Raw genomic sequence first — 16712 nt, 5'->3', positions numbered from 1 at the left:
TCGGCAGTGTAACGGGTGTGCGCAGAATGGTTCACGGAAGGCCGTGGAACTCGACAAGATGGGTCAGGTCGCACCAGCCAGACCAACCCCGAGAATATCGACACGTCATCCGAATGGCATTGGAGGACAGATCTGCGTCCTCCTCGGCTCTGACGCAACGGGGAACAGTGTAACACATCGTACACTATCAAGGGTGACAGTCCGTCGCCGTTTATTACGGAATGTGTTACGTGCGCGTCGTCCACTTCTCCGCCTACCCTACATGAATGTACAGAAATATGCTAGACGGCAATGGTGTATAGAACGAAGTAACTGGGGACAGGAATGGTATCAGATAGTCTTTTCGGACGAATCTAGGTTTCGTTTGTTTGAAAATGATGACCGCACCTTGGTTCGCCGCAGACGGAGCGGTATCACAGTGACTGTATTCGCACAAGACACGCGGCGTCAGCTCAAGGCCGTATGATATGGGGTGCTATTGGGTACAACCACAAATCACAGTTACTACGTGTCCAGGGCGCTGTGACCAGCGTACCCTAAGTGAATGACACCCTGCGGCTCATAATCATACCGTTTCTGCGTAACACCTCAGACACCATATTTCAGCAAGACAATGCACGACCACACGTTGCTGCACGAACATGTGCCTTCTTGGTGTCACAGAATGTCAGCCTTTTGCCTTGGCCAGCCAGATCACCAGACGTGCCTCCAATCGAAGGTGTGTGGGACGTCGTGAAACGATGGGTGCAACGCTGAGACCCAAAGCCAACCACTGTAGATGATCTTTAGAAGCAGGTGAATGCAGCGTGGATGGCTATACCGCAAGACGCCATTCCCGCTTTACACGCGTCGATGCCATCACGCATGGAACAAGTTATCAGCGCCCATGGCGGACTCTGTGTCTGCTAGGCAACAGGACACATGCTGAACCGAAGTGACTGAAGTGCTAATCATTTCTGTAGAACATACCAACGTACATGATCTGTGAATATGAACGTTCTGTCTCTAGTCGTTAAAGATGTTCTGTTGTTTTTTTTCTGAACATGAGTGTACATCTGAAAGGCATGGCATAGAAGTGGCGCTATTAGCGCCACTATGAGGATGCAAATCAGGTTTGCTTTAAATACACGCTGTAACTGTTGTGAGCGTTAGTTACGTTGAAAGGGTCCTGTAGCCACCTTTCATTAGTCCGGTAGCCCATTTTCATTACCATTTCTCTTTCTTTTCCTTGTTTCTCTATTCTCTTTACTCTCATAGTAGTGTGATTGAATGAATGTGGTTGTGTGTGACGTTGCTAGACGGTGGCGTAGTCTGCTGCAGAAAGTCTGCGATAGTCGTACAGATTCAGCAGCAGTTGCACAGAATAGCCAACTCTCGTAGTGGTCAAGTCGGCAAAGAGGTTTCCGCTACTTGTGAGAAATCCACCTGCGTTAGGTTGGTGGCGGAAATGGCATCTTGGGGTTTTCCGGTCCACGCGGAGCGTGGAAGAGGCTGGAGAAGCGGGAGGCAGTCTGCCGCCGGTACGGGAAGCGTCCACAGCTGTGCTCCAGTCGAAGAAGGGTGAGTTAGACTGACCGCGTGGCGCGTTGTTACTTGGCGAGGGAAGAGCTGTTAGCCTTTGGTCTCGCTTTTCAAATCTGGAAGATTGCTTTGCCTTGTCGCAGCAAGGAATGCAAAACTTTGGCAGATTTTTCTTTTAGCAAATTTCTGTAGCAGACTTGGATCCGCCGGAAGAGCACCACACAAAGGTGTCGATAAGAAGTGAGCACTCGCTTCTGTATGAATGTCTGTTTGCCTCCAGCTGTGCCTGTATAAGCTTTCACCTTTCTAAATATTTAGAGCCTTGCCTTCTCGTAAATTTTCCTTACTTTCCGTGTCTTTCGTCCGTGGGGAGCCAACCACGTGGTAGAATATTATAGTTGTTGGGCTACCGGCATCACTAACTGTCCGATCGCATGTTTGTTTTAGAAAATGTTAACATGATTGTATGATGTGATATTGTTGGAATTTGGCACTATACCTAGAAATTGTGCCTCAACAAACCACGTGTTATCAGGAATCGTGTACATGCCTCACATCCTTAGTTTAGGAATAAATGATTTTATCTACAATTTTCTCTTGTGTTCCGAGATTACGTTTTTGCGCCTAAGCCACTCACCTCGTAGCTTTCCCATTAGCACATCCAATGCGTTTCCTTATGCACAGGTCCAGTGATTAGTCTCCTCTTGTATTTTATAAAAAAATGCTTTAGATTAAGTCATATTTTCAGGTGTGTTGCTGGGAGCTGATCTTATGCAGTGTTCATGCATTTTCTATTTTATTTTAAATGTTTGATTGTCGTGAACAGCGCACGTGCAATACTATTAATTAAATCGTATCCGCTGTGAGCGACCTCACAACGTATGCATTTTTGTGAGTTTTTGGTCTGTGATCAAATTAATTTATTTTCCGACTCGACCAAATCTTTGATTAGTTGTATGGTTTGAGTCGGTGGCGACCCTATTCTTCTCACGTTGATTTCATAAGCAATAAGTATTTCTATTCCCACTAATAAGGAATAACCCGTAGTAACGTGGTTAGTTACAACGTTTGAGATTGCACTTGGTGAGTTGGTATTAGTTAAGAATTGCTTTAAGGCGACAAAGACGCCATTATCAACATCTCACTGAGTTTGAACCAGATCGTGTAATAGGGCTACAAGAAGTTGGACGTTTCTTCTGTGATACTGCAGAAAGATTTGGTAGGTACATAGGCACTGTATATGACTGATGGCAGCGGTGGTCAGGAGAATGTACGGTTACAGTAAGACCGGGCTCCAGACGGACACGTGGCACTACCGAGAGGGAAGACACATGTTCGAGGCGTATGGCTCTGTCGCATGGTACTGCGTCTGCAGCAGCAATCTGAGCAGCAGTTGGCACCACAGTAGCATAACGAAACGTTATATATCAGTTATTTCAAGTACAGCTTCGAGCTAGACGCAGTATAGCGTGCATTTCACTGACCCAAATGACCATCATTTGCCACTTCAGTGGTGTCGAACGAGAGGTTACTGGAGGGCAGGGTGGAGATCTGTTACATTTTCTGAAGAAAGCTGGTTCTTCTACCTCAGTGCCAGTGATGGCCATGTGTTGGTTGAATGGAGGCCAGTTGAGGACCTGCAGCCAACCTGTCTATGCGCTAGACACATTGGACCTACACTTGGAGTTACGATCAGGAGTGCAATTTTGTATAACAGTAGGAACACACTTTTGGTTATCCCACGCTCCTTAACTGCAAATTTGTATGTCAGTTTTGTTATTCGACCTGCTGTGCTGTCATGAAGAGTATTCCAGGAGGTGTTTTCCAATAGGATAACGCTCGCTCACTGGCCCACATACCGCTGTTGTAACCAACATGCTCTACAGTGTGTCGACATGTTGCATTGGTATTCTCGATCACACGATCTGTCTCCAATCGAACGCATATATGTGACATCATCTGACGACAACTCCAGCGTCATCCACAAACAGCTTTAACTGTCCCTGTCCTGACCGACCAAATGCAACAGACATGGAACTCCATCTCACAAACAGACATCCGGCACCTGTACAACACAACGTTTGATTGCTTTCATTCAACATTCTGGCGGTTACGCCGGTTGTTAATGTATCAACATTTCATGTTTGCAATGGCTTATCTCGCGCTTACATTAACCAGCGATATCCCAAAGTTGCTCACTTAAATATGTTACCTAGACAAATGTAGTCCCGAAATTTCATTAATCTACGAGGGTCACTCCAAAAGAAATGCACACTATTTTTGTAAAAATACAGTTTTCATTCTGCATGTGTGATAGTTTTACAGTGTGTAGATACATCCTTCCGCTTGTTTTCAAACTTAGTTTAACCTGTTCCCGTGAGTGGCGCCGTCACAGCATGTCTTCAAGATGGCTGCTACATTTAACGTTCGTCAGAAGCAAAGTGCTGTCATGGAATTCCTATGCTGTGAAAACGAGACAGTGGGAAACATTCACAAGAGGTTGAAAAAGGTGTATGGAGATGCTGCTGTCGATCGCAGTACAGTTAGTCGGTGGTCAAGCAGGTTACGTGATGAAAGCGGGCACAGTAATATTAAGGATTGTCCTCGCAGTGGCAGGCCTCGTACTGCACACACTCCAGACAATGGGCAGAGAGTTAACGAATTGGTGACTGCTGACAGACGCATCACAGTGAACGATTTGTCACGCTACGTTGGGATGGAGGAAGGAAGTGTTTGCAGAATATTGAAAGTGTTGGCATTAAAAAAGGTTTGTGCCAGGTGGGTTCCCAGAGAGTTGACAGTGGCCCACAAAGAAACAAGCGGTATGCAGCGAACTTTTGGAAAGTACGAGAATGGTGGAATTGAATTTCTTGGAAGAATTATGACAGGTGATGAAACATGGCTCTATCATTTTTCACCAGAGGCGAAGAGGCAATCAATGGAGTGGCATCATGCAAATTCACCCAAGAAAAAAAAATTCAAAACCACACCTTGTGCTGGAAATTTATGGCTACGGTGTTTTTCGAACCCGAAGGACTCTTGCTTGTGGACATCATGCCAAGTGGAACCACCATAAATTCTGATGCATATGTGACGACACTGAAGAAACTTCAAGCTCGACTTGGTCGGGTTCGACCACATCGGCAAAAGCAGAATGTTTTGCTGTTGCACGACAATGCACGGCCACATGTCAGTCAAAAAATTCGGATGGACAACACTGAAACACCCGCCTTACAGTCCTGACCTGGCTCCATGTGACTATCATCTCTTTGGGAAACTGAAAGACTCTCTCCGTGGAACAAGGTTTGAAGATGATGACTCCCTTGTGCACGCTGCCAAACAGTGGCTCCAACAGGTTGGTCCAGAATTTTACCGTGCGGTATACAGGCGCTGGTTCCAAGATGGCGTAAGGCAGTTGAGAGGGATGGAAATTATGTGAAGAAATGGAAATATTGTTCCTAAAGGATGTATCTAATGTAGAATAAAAGATGGATTTAAAAAAATAGTGTGTATTTCTTTTGGAGTGACCCTCGTATATTGTTTTTTGTGTTGCGATTTTTCTCCGTCCGTGTGTGTAGATGTAGCCTGGTTGGCTCCCTGCCTCCCGTAGGTCTTTGTAGAGTCACCATTTTGCAGAGAATTTGCAAATAGTATACGCGCTTTCCCCACTTTTTCCCTCGTACACTTTCATCCGTGTCATTTTTCGCTACTAACTGTGATACCAAGTGTATACTAATCTTGTATTTGAGTGCCCCCGCGCCCGTCTCAGTTAGGCGCCCCAAGCGACCGCTACTAATACTGTAATACGTCCTGTATAGAAATATTTCAGTTGTGACCGCTATGGTGCCTCTTTCAGGTTAACACCGCAAGCGGTCGCTTGTGTCGCTCTGCAATTAATAGTAGTAATAAGAAAATAATAAGAACAATAAAATGTATAATGCTTAGCTTCGCCAACGCTGTATTTCTCAGTTTCTCCTTCTACAGTGTTAACTTCAATTAATTATAATGTTTTATTAAGAGTAGTCATAGCAGAAGTAGGAGAATTGACAATGGAATGACAGTTCGATGGTTCCATGGTCGGAGAAGAGAGACACAAAAAAGAGAAATGTCAACAAAAATGAAGATAAAGGTAGAGGGCAGAGTTGAAGAAAAGGAGATAGGAAAGTAAGAGAGGGAAAAGAAAAGCCAAGAGAAATACTGAGTGTGGGAGGGAGACACAGGTATATAAATAGGACGGAGGAAGAATGGCAAGCAGGAGCAAGGCGAAAACTAAGTAGGTGATGAGAATAATGAAGAATGGGTACAACTCGTCGGTTTTGACCAATGGCGTCATGGGTAAGTCACACATGATAGGTGACCAACAATTGAAACCATGAATGAATGTTCAGAAACAAGAACAGAGATCGTAGACATACTTCCCGTAAACCCATGGAGGTAAAAAAAGATTAGAGTTGTCATTAGGTCACAAACTTGAAGGCAACGTCCGCCATCTTACATAGTCCAAAACACTAGGTTCAGTGCACTTATGCCTGCGTGAGTCACCGCGGTGATACTTCCCGTGGAGTCGCTCTGAGGTGCCCTAGCGCAGTTTCGTCCATTGGGGATACCCTTCGACTTTCGTGGTCGTACCCCAGAAAGCATCTGGTGCTCAGATCGTGTGGGATTGTAGTTGTTTCATCAAAAATTCTAGCTTGCGTCGTTTCCAGGTGTACTAATCGATCCGTTCTTAATGTAAAGTTTAAAGGACTTACATTTCATTCGTAACTGGAGCCGTTCAAGCAATATTTACTTTTCTGTAAATGAATAATCGCCGCAATGTTTACCTCTGTTGTCGTTTCATTCCTATCGTTTGATTTTAGATTTCCTATCTCTCCAACTTGCATAGCTCTCCGGTTGAACGCTGCAGGAAGAAAAGATTGGAACCCATCCAAATTTAGCGAAATATGTTCACAGTGTTTTCGGGAAGAGGACATAGACCGAACATCAGTGCGTATTAAGAAAAATACAGGGCCGTCGTTTTTTCCTGCAACTCCTCCTCACTTAAAAAAAAGGTTCAAATGGATCTAAGCACTATGGGACTTAACTACTTAAACCTAACTAACCGAAAGACAACGCACACATCCATGCCCGAGGCAGGAGTCGAACCTGCGACCGTAGCAGCAGCGCTGTTCCGGACTGAAGAGCCTAGAACCGCTCGGCCACAGCAGCCGGCCCTCACTTACAAAAGGTAAATGAAGTGCAGAATATCAATTTTGAATTCAGTTCCTATAAAATTACGATATAAAAGCTTTCTGCGTGGAGTTACACCTCCTTCAATAATAGTTCACTTTGCTGACATGCGCAAGATACGTTAGCATGCCTTGCTTCTCTCCTCTTTACTCATGTTTATGGGCTAACAAAGAACACTTAGGAAGTCGTTTGCTAAAGTGAATATTAAAAATGTCATGCATACGAGTTGAAAGCTGAAAATGTGACGAACAAGAAACAGTACTAGTAAGCAAACAAGCATTGGTTTCGGAGTTCCAGCTCCATATGCTATCGATACACATACAGTGAAAGCAGAATTAAATGAAACTTCCTGGCAGATTAAAACTGTGTGCCCGACCGAGACTCGAACTCGGGACCTTTGCCTTTCGCGGGCAAGTGCTCTACCAACTGAGCTACCGAAGCACGACTCACGCCCGGCACTCACAGCTTTTTTTCTGCCAGTACCTCGTCTCCTACCTTCCAAACTCTACAGAAGCTCTCCTGCGAACCTTACAGAACTAACACTCCTGAAAGAACGGATATTCCGGAGACATGGCTTAGCCACAGCCTGGGGGATGTTTCCAGAATGAGATTTTCACTCTGCAGCGGAGTGTGCGCTGATATGAAACTTCCTGGCAGATTAAAACTGTGTGCCCGACCGAGGCTCGAACTCGGGACCTTTGCCTTTCGCGGGCAAGTGCTCTACCAACTGAGCCACCGAAGCGCGACTCACGCCCAGCACTCACAGCTTTACTTCTGCCAGTACCTCGTCTCCTACCTTCCAAACTTTACAGAAGCTCTCTTGCGAACCTTGCAGAACTAGCACTCCTGAAAGAAAGGATATTGCGGAGACATGGCTTAGCCACAGCCTGGGGGATGTTTCCAGAATGAGATTTTCACTCTGCAGCGGAGTGTGCGCTGATATGAAACTTCCTGACAGATTAAAACTGTGTGCCCGACCGAGACTCGAACTCGGGACCTTTGCCTTTCGCAAGGTTCGCAGGAGAGCTTCTATAAAGTTTGGAAGGTAGGAGACGAGGTACTGGCAGAAGTAAAGCTGTGAGTGCCGGGCGTTAGTCGTGCTTCGGTAGCTCAGTTGGTAGAGCACTTGCCCGCGAAAGGCAAAGGTCCTGAGTTCGAGTCTCGTTCGGTCACACAGTTTTAATCTGCCAGGAAGTTTCATATCAGCGCACACTCCGCTGCAGAGTGAAAATCTCATTCTGCAGAATTAAATGGATTACGAAAGCATTTTTTTTACATCACACCCTTCGCATCTTGGTTATTCGAAATACGTCTACGTTAACAAGGCGAAATGTATCGGATTACTAGAGCAAATGCGCATTCAAGAACAGAAAAACGTTCGAAATCACTTCCTGACACTATGTTATTCAGGTAAGGACTGTAATTTTTACTATTTAAAACAGCTATTTGTGCACACGAAAGAAATAACTAACAAGAAACAACAGTGAACAGTAGTCTGTTGTTGTTTTGGGCTATTTAAGATGACGACAGGTCCCGCTTGCTTCAAAACAACGTATAGCGTAAATTATAGCGCCATTTCCCTTCTCTTTTTACTTTCATGTGTAAATCCATTTTTGTAACGTAATCTTAAAAATGTAAGGGAAAAAAGAAATGTAACTCAGAAAACAGAGACTACATAAGTACATCACGTGAACTCACAATTGTAAAAGAAAATTATATAAAGAAATCGCGATTTATCAATGTCCATAAAAGAAATGAAATTGACGGGACACGTGAGGGAATTAGGATGTTTCGGGCGGGTACGATCTAAAAACAGAACTACAGACATAACAACAAAAGAAAATACTAACAAAAATACCAGAAAACGTATTATATTACGCGAAAAATACAATAAACCGGGATTCGACTGAGGAAGAAGATAGCATGGAAAAAAGCAACCAAGGAAGCTCTGATATTAACAACCGCGAAATGAACAAATCACCTAATATCGGTATCCTGTTCTTCAGATGACCTACATAGGTCAACTGAAGGACAGGATATTAGTATTACCAACAGTGAAGGGAACAAAGTACCTAACACTGGTACCCTGTAACTTAGTTGATCCATGCAGGTCAACTGACGGACATGATAGTAGTATTACCCAAGTGAACCAAAGTGACGTAGCTAACATTGGTATTCCGTTCTTCTGTAGAGATACAAATCACCTATTGCGAAGAAAACTACAACTCTTGCGTTGGTGTCCTCAGTTGACACAGATATTAACTACGGTGGAAAAAACGACACCTCTAACATTAGTATCCTTTATTTCAGTTGACATATACAGGATGGTCCATTGATAGTGACCGGGCCAAAGATCTCACGAAATAAGCATCAAGCGAAAAAACTACAAAGAACGAAACTCGTCTAGCTTGAAGGGGGAAATCAGATGGCGCTATGGTTGGCCCGCTAGATGGCGCTGCCATAGGTCAAACGGATATCAATTGCGTTTCTTTAAATAGGAAGCCCCATGTTTTTATTACATATTCGTGTAGTACGTAAAGAAATAAGAATGTTTTAGTTGGACCACTTTTTTCCTCTTTGTGGTAGATTGGACGACATCATCCAAGTGTCCGGACCGTTCGCCGGATAGTTACGTTATTTAAGGAAACAGGAAGTGTTCGGCCACATGTGAAACGTTAACCACGACCTGCAACAAATGATGATGCCCAAGTAGGTGTTTTAGCTGCTGTCGCGGCTAATCCGCACATCAGCAGTGGGCAAATTGCGCGAGAATCGGGAATCTCATAAACGTCGGTCTTGAGAATGCTACATCAACATCGATTGCACCCGTACCATATTTCTATGCACCAGGAATTGAATGGTGACGACTTCGAACGTCGTGTACATTCCTGCCACTGGGCACAAGAGAAATTACGGGACGATGATAGATTTCTTGCAAGCGTTCTATTTAGCGACAAAGCGTCATTCACTAACAGCGGTGACGTAAACCGGCGTGATATGCACTATTGGGCAACGGAAAATCCACGATGGCTGCGATAAGTGGAACATCAGCTACCTTGGCGGGTTAATGTATAGTGCGGCATTATGGGAGGAAGGATAATTGGCCCCCATTTTAACGATGGCAATCTAAATGGTGCAATGTATGCTGATTTCCTACGTAATGTTCTACCGATGTTACTACAAGATGTTTCACTGCATGACAGAATGGCGCTGTACTTTCAACATGATGGATGTCCGGCATATAGCTCGCGTGCGGTTGAAGAGGTATTGAATAGCATATTTCATGACAGGTGAATTGGTCGTCGAAACACTATACCATGGCCCGCACGTTCACCGGATCTGACGTCCCCGGATTTCTTTCTGTGGGGAAAGTTGAAGGATATTTGCAGTCGTGATCCACCGACAACGCCTGACAACATGCGTCAGCGCATTGTCACTGCATGTGCGAACATTACGGAAGGCGAACTACTCGCTGTTAAGAGGAATGTTGTTACACGTATTGCCAAATGCAATGAGGTTGACGGACATCATTTTGAGCATTTATTGCATTTATGTGGTATTTACAGGTAATCACGCCGTAACAGCATGCGTTCTCAGAAATGATATCACAAAGGTATATGTATCACATTGGAACAACAGAAATAAAATGTTCAAACGTACCTACGTTCTGTATTTTAATTTAAAAGACCTATCTGTTTCCAAGTGTTCGTCTAAAGTTGTGAGCCGTATGTTTGTGACTATTAGAGCGCCACCTATCGCAAAGCGAAAAAAGTGATCCAACTAAAACATTCATACTTTTTTACGTACTACACGAATATGTAATAAAAATGGGAGTTCCTATTAAAAAAAAACGCAGTTGATATCCGTTTGACCTATGGCAGCGCCATCTAGCGAGCCAACCATAGCGCCATCTGGTTTACCCCTTCAAGCTAGACAAGTTTCGTTCTCTGTAGTTTTTTCGTTTGACGCTTATTTCGTGAGATATTTGGCCTGGTCACGATCAATGGACCACCATGTATATTACGTAATACACCTCTCACATTGGTTTGGCTCTGAGCACTATGGGACTTAACATATGAGGTCATCAGTCCCCTAGAACTTAGAACTACTTAAACCTAACTAACCTAAGGACATCACACACATCCATGCCCGAGGCAGGATTCGAACCTGCGACCGTAGCGGTCGCGCGGATCCAGACTGAAGCGCCTAGAACCGCTCGGCCACACCAGCCGGCCACATTGGTTTCCTGTACTTTAGTTGACCTACGTAGGATACTAATATTACCCACGACTAAAAGAACAACAAAGCTGAAATTGATATCCTACTTTTTTACCAATTGCGGATACATTGGTAAATTGGAATGTGTACACAGATTCTTTAAAACGGCGACCAACAACAAAATGCGTACAAAATTTCTTTCTTTTAATGATACATTCATTTATTTAAGTTTACAATTTGACGCTTCATTTCCCAAGATAATCAATTTACTGTCTATGGCTCAGAAATAAACAAATTATCATCTATGACTTAAATATGACGTCGTTAGTCAAAGCAAACGAGTTTTATCCCATTCTGCCTGTACTTTTCATCATGGACACACGCATTAAATAGTCGTTGCCGAACACAATGCGCGCACAACGCATGTACCCATAGGCAGAGATACAACATGACGCGAGGTGAGCGCTCCTTGGTTGCGCGACACGGCAGAGCGACGGCAGCGTAAAGTCTCTGGCGCTGCGGCTTTTTTTCCAATATGGCGTCAGCGAGTTTCCTGCAGCTGGCGCGCTGCCAAACAAGCAAGGCGAGGTGAGCGCACTAGGAAGAGAATGTTCGGTCAACGGCAGTGTTGCGCCTGGTGAGGTGCGCGCGAGGTATATAACGGTCCGTCGGCAGAACGGCGCCCACACTACGCTACGCGCTGCCGCCACTGCTGCGACTGATAAGGCGACGAGGTGAGTCGATAGCAGAGATCGAACTTTAACTACCTTTACGTTATGACGCCTTGCTGGAACTCGCGCATCGTCGTCAGTCTGTAATGTGTCACAGATGTTCCGCCTCAATCATCTGCCCAGCTTGTTAACAATATACGTGAACAGTCATCGTGTGGTTGCGAGTTAAACAAGCGATTCCTAACAACACGGCTCATGTGATGGAACTGTGACTAGTGCTGAAGTTCATAACATCCGTAACAATTTGATGTTAATCATTCGTAAACAAGGAAAAGTCGAGACACATGTCATTAGTACGCCTACATAATAGCGCTCAGAACTGAAAAGTCGTGCTGCATATTTTTTATAAGTAGCTAGTGGGAAAATTCTGAGTGGCGGCGTTCAGCAACTCTGTTTTAAATTACGTACTGCTGTAATGAAATTTGCTGTTGTAAGCGGAAAGTGGTTGTATAGAGCACCATATGGACAACGGATTCAGATACATCAAAACATAAGCACGTGGAAGGAAAGAAACTAATTATATTAAGATGCATTTGCTGTCATGTTCTGATGTTAAGGGACTATTTGTCGTGACGTCAGTTGTAAGCAGTGATATCGGTATAACACAACACTTTATCTACTGTAAAAGAACTTACATCTCAAGGAGTTCACGTCAAATCACAGGTATCAACATTACATACAATACGGAAAACAGAAACATCGTTGTGGTGGAGCGAGCACACAGAAATTGTGTTCAAATACAGATGAATGTGCCAATGCCGGCCTCATTCTCTGCCTCTGAATTAACCGTACCGTATTTTTTATTGAACTAATTTTTTTTTCTTGGGAAACGAAGGCATAATTTTCACCTTTTGACTTTGAACACAATTTCACGTCTTGGTTAGTTTTTGTCGCTCTCAGAATCTGGAACAAACTGTATCGAGATATTCCAGAGTCAATGTACGTTTGGAATGTGTTACGTGTTGCAATTTTCACAAGTTCTTGTTCTTAAATATATGCTGCTCAGTCATAACCGACAAAAGGCTCTGTTCATCAGTAGATAAGGCGGCACTGTCTTACGCATGTCCTATCAAAAGACAATGAAGAAAATCGTTTGTCTGAAAAGAAACGAATTGCCAGTTGGTAGAATGCCCTTCCTACGGCGGTCCTGAGTTCGTGGAAGCCTAGCCTTGACTGTCATCGCTTTAGTTGTTTCGCTCAAGGCCAGCGCCGAGGCGGCATTCTGTCGACATTCCAGTTCGCTATCACAAGAAAGGAAAAGAAATGTCGTTAGTGAATAACGCTTTTCTTTCAAGGGAACACGACTACTCTTTATCAGAAGCTCATACCTACAGGTTGTAGCGCTCGAATGAATACGAGATGCGGAAGTATAGTATTTAAAAGAACTGTTTGGGTTTTTTCTATCTATACCAGTCACTGAGCCGATCACAGTAATTCAAGTACCAGAACTCAATAGTTGTGTCTGTAATCCTGTAGTTACTCTCAGAAAGGTCTATCCTACTTTTACAAACAAGTATTTGAGTTGCTGCTATGCAGAGACCTTTCATAAAACGGCCATTCCGCTTATTACACAATCTTGTACCAGTTACGTGACCTAAATACCGACTGATCAGTAGTTTTCATAACCCTTCATCATTGAACTGGTGAAAAATGAAAAGGAAAGACTAAATTTATTCTGATAGGTAATGTTATTTCTTTGGAATTTTATACTCCACAGGACGTTTGAGCAGTAGATTCTCTTTGACTTTCTAAAAAAAATCTGAGGCCCTTGATTCAAATAAAATAAACGTCATTCTCTACTGTGCATACACCGATAATTTTATTCGCGGCGCGTTACTCGTCAGGTGAATTACAATATTTTACCTACTCTACTGCTGGTGGGTACGTAAAGAATTCTGTCAGGTGATACTTAATTGCTCAAGAACAACAATCACATTGGAGATAATAACTGGAGTACAAGAAACCATATACATACAGGGTGCGAAAAACAATTTGACCAAAAGTGTAGGGCAGAAAGACAGCACCAAACAAAGGAATTTGAGTATAGGAAGTTGCGCATTTTCGGCGCTACAGTGATGTTATCGCAATCTGACATGTGAACGTCTTTACTCAAAATGAAATGTAATTCACAGAAAATGTATACATAAACAAAATCTTTGTACTAACTAGCCGTCACGATGAGAGCAAGCAAACTTAAATCATCACATACACATGTGTCGTAATACCTGACGCACCATGTATCACTTTACAAATGAGAACAATCGGATGTCCTTATTTCATATTTCAATATGTTCTAGAAAGGTCAAAGTAAGTGAAAAACGAGTATGCTCACATACACGAACTTGCCACCGCTTAATTAACGTAAGTATGTCGTTTCACTCTGGCATAGCGCCGTAAATATTCAGCTGCGACTACCAGTTCCTATACTCAAATTACATCGTTTGGTCCTGTCTTTCTGCTGTACTCTTTTGGTCAAATTGTTTTTTTTTTTTTTTCGCGCTCAGTATATTGCCTGTATAGAACTATATATGTTACAGAAGTACGCCGTGTATGAAGAAAGTTGAGAACGATGAGAGAGAGAGCGAGAGAGAGAGATAGGAAGAGAGAAAGAGAGAAAGAGATAGGGAGAGAAAATAAAACGCCACAGTCACACAGATCGTTAAGGAGCCATCGGCCACCACTATGAACTTGGAAGCGGTTTTAAATAAAATTTAAGTGTTTTGTAAATATTTTTCTTTGTTTTCCCCAGCTTGAAACATAATGAATGGATGGATGGAGATGCGCCTTCTTGCAAGACCCAGTGTTTATTTTTTTATTTTTTAAGAAATGAGAAATGTTGCGGTAAATCTGTTCCACCATCAGCATGCGTTTGCGAGTACACTTGCAGTACGTTTTATATAAAGAGCGAACCATAACCCCACCGACAAACTTTCCAAGGTTGTTCAGGGATAATCCCTGGGTATTTTGGTATAAGGGACCCGCCGTCTCCAGAGGCTATTGCATTCGTTTATATTCTTGTTCCAATTAGCTTTGTATCTGTACTGCACAGAGAATGGTGTACAACAGTACAAAATGCAACGATATGATCTATGTGTCTTGTTTCCATGAGCTGTTGTGGTACCTCATTCGCAATTTGGGAATACATTTCTTTAAATCATAATTACGTTATTACTAACGAGACGCCTTAGATCGTCAATCCCTTATACCAAAATTCTCAACCACTAAAAGTTTGTCAGTGGAGTTCTGGCTCATTCTGTATAATAACGCTTCATGACCAGTGTCGAAGAAATTGAAGCTTGCCAACTTCAAAAATCTCACTACGGCTGTTGACAGAAAAGTCAAGTGAAACAGTCGTTAACTTGTTAATTACGTCCACGAGACTGGAACGAGGAAGACAAAAATAGACATGCTCGCGTGATCACAAACAGAAGTGTTGCATGTACAAGCGCCTTCCGTCTTCCATGCTACTTCCAAAAATCAAGACAGTGCAGCGAGAGTACACGTATTTTGTTCTCAAAAAATGACATGTTAGTACCACAAAAAATGATAACTATGATTTCGTTTTAAGAAATATCGTAGGAGAGGTTCATGTATTGAATACAGTGATGCGAAAACAAAGAATATGTCTTGCAGAAATTCTGCTTGCTAAAGAGGGAAGAAGAGTCAATGTGAAAATTATTTTTATCTTTGACGTTCCGAAATTCATCCTAAATTGAGTTGTATTGATACCATAAATGACTGACTCTTTTTTTATTTTTTGTTTTGTTTTAAGATCAGTGGTTACCAACTTAACACAACTCGATTGATGCTAAAAAAAATAATGGATTGTCTACCTGTTACGAACAATCGAATATTATTTCAGTTTATTTGTTATGTTTTATATGGTTGGTGACCCACTCATTAATATAACAAGAAAGAATGTGTGTTTTCTTATTGGTATTCTATCTCTAACCTAAATTTCTAAGTGGAAAGGAAAACGTATTGATTAACTGGATGAGGCCCGTGATATGTTGATTCGCTTTTTATTTGTGCCTACGTTAAAGAATTATAAATACAAGGCATAATGTCAGCCTTAGTCACTGACTTTCGTATCCATTTCACTACTTACCTCTCTCGAACAGCCTGCATGACCGCGCGCATTGACATGCGGCTTCCGGGATCCGGGTAGACGCGCCGTCGTCGGCACCAGCGGATTAACGACGAGGGCCGGTGTGCCTTCAGGACTGAATGTGGTTTTTAGGCGATTTTCCACAACCGACGAGGTGAATACCGGGCTAGTTTCCATGTTCCGTCTCTGTTACACGATTCGCAAACATTTCGAAAACGTTCTCATTCTATCGTATGGGACAATACTAGACGCAGACAAAGGGGGTATAGAAATTCCCTGGTGATAGAAAGGACATCCGGCCATCGTCTACCACTAACACTGCCAAATCCAGATTAAGGTGCCGACCCAGTGAAGAGACGGAAGAAGGCCACGAAAAACAGGAGAAGATACCACCTAACTTTCATCAAAGCGAATTTTTAGTATTTCTTTCAGACGACTCAACGCCGTGAAAGAAATAACATAGTTTCTACATCTGCATCTATGTGCGTACTCTGCTATTCACAGTAAAGTGCTTGTCAGAGGGTTCAGTGAACCACCTTCAAGCTGTCTCTACCGTTCCACTCTCGAACGGCACGCGGGAAAAACGAGAACTTAAATTTTTCTGTGTGAGCCCTGATTTCTCTTATTTTATCATGATGATCATTTCGCCCTAAGTAGGTGGGTGGCAAAAATCTTTCGCAGTCGGAGGAGAAAACTGGTGATTGAAATTTCATGAGAAGGTCCCGTCGCCTTTGTTTAAATGATTACCAATCATTCACGTATCATGTCTGTGACACTTTCTCCCCTATTTCGCGATAATACAAAACGAGCTGCCCTTCTTTGTACTTTTTCGATGTCATCCGTCAGTCCCCCCTGATGCGGATCCCACACCGCACAGCAGTACTCCAGAATAGGGCGGACAAGCG

At 43.1% G+C, this 16712-nt stretch overlaps 1 protein-coding gene across 1 annotated transcript in view; it reads left to right on the top strand.

The window, feature by feature from the left end:
• The first annotated feature begins 11518 nt into the window (after positions 1 to 11518).
• Positions 11519 to 16712, top strand: part of LOC124605379 (chitooligosaccharidolytic beta-N-acetylglucosaminidase) — a 223903-nt gene continuing 218709 nt past the window's right edge. The window contains exon 1 of the mRNA XM_047137017.1: positions 11519 to 11702. The gene's annotated coding sequence lies outside the window, so the exon portion shown is untranslated. The remainder of the gene's footprint in view (positions 11703 to 16712) is intronic.

This window comes from Schistocerca americana, chromosome 3 (assembly GCF_021461395.2).
Source record: "Schistocerca americana isolate TAMUIC-IGC-003095 chromosome 3, iqSchAmer2.1, whole genome shotgun sequence".
Taxonomy (NCBI): domain Eukaryota; kingdom Metazoa; phylum Arthropoda; class Insecta; order Orthoptera; family Acrididae; genus Schistocerca; species Schistocerca americana.
The sequence above is the reverse complement of the archived record's forward strand: the minus strand, read 5'-3'. Positions and strand labels throughout refer to the sequence as shown.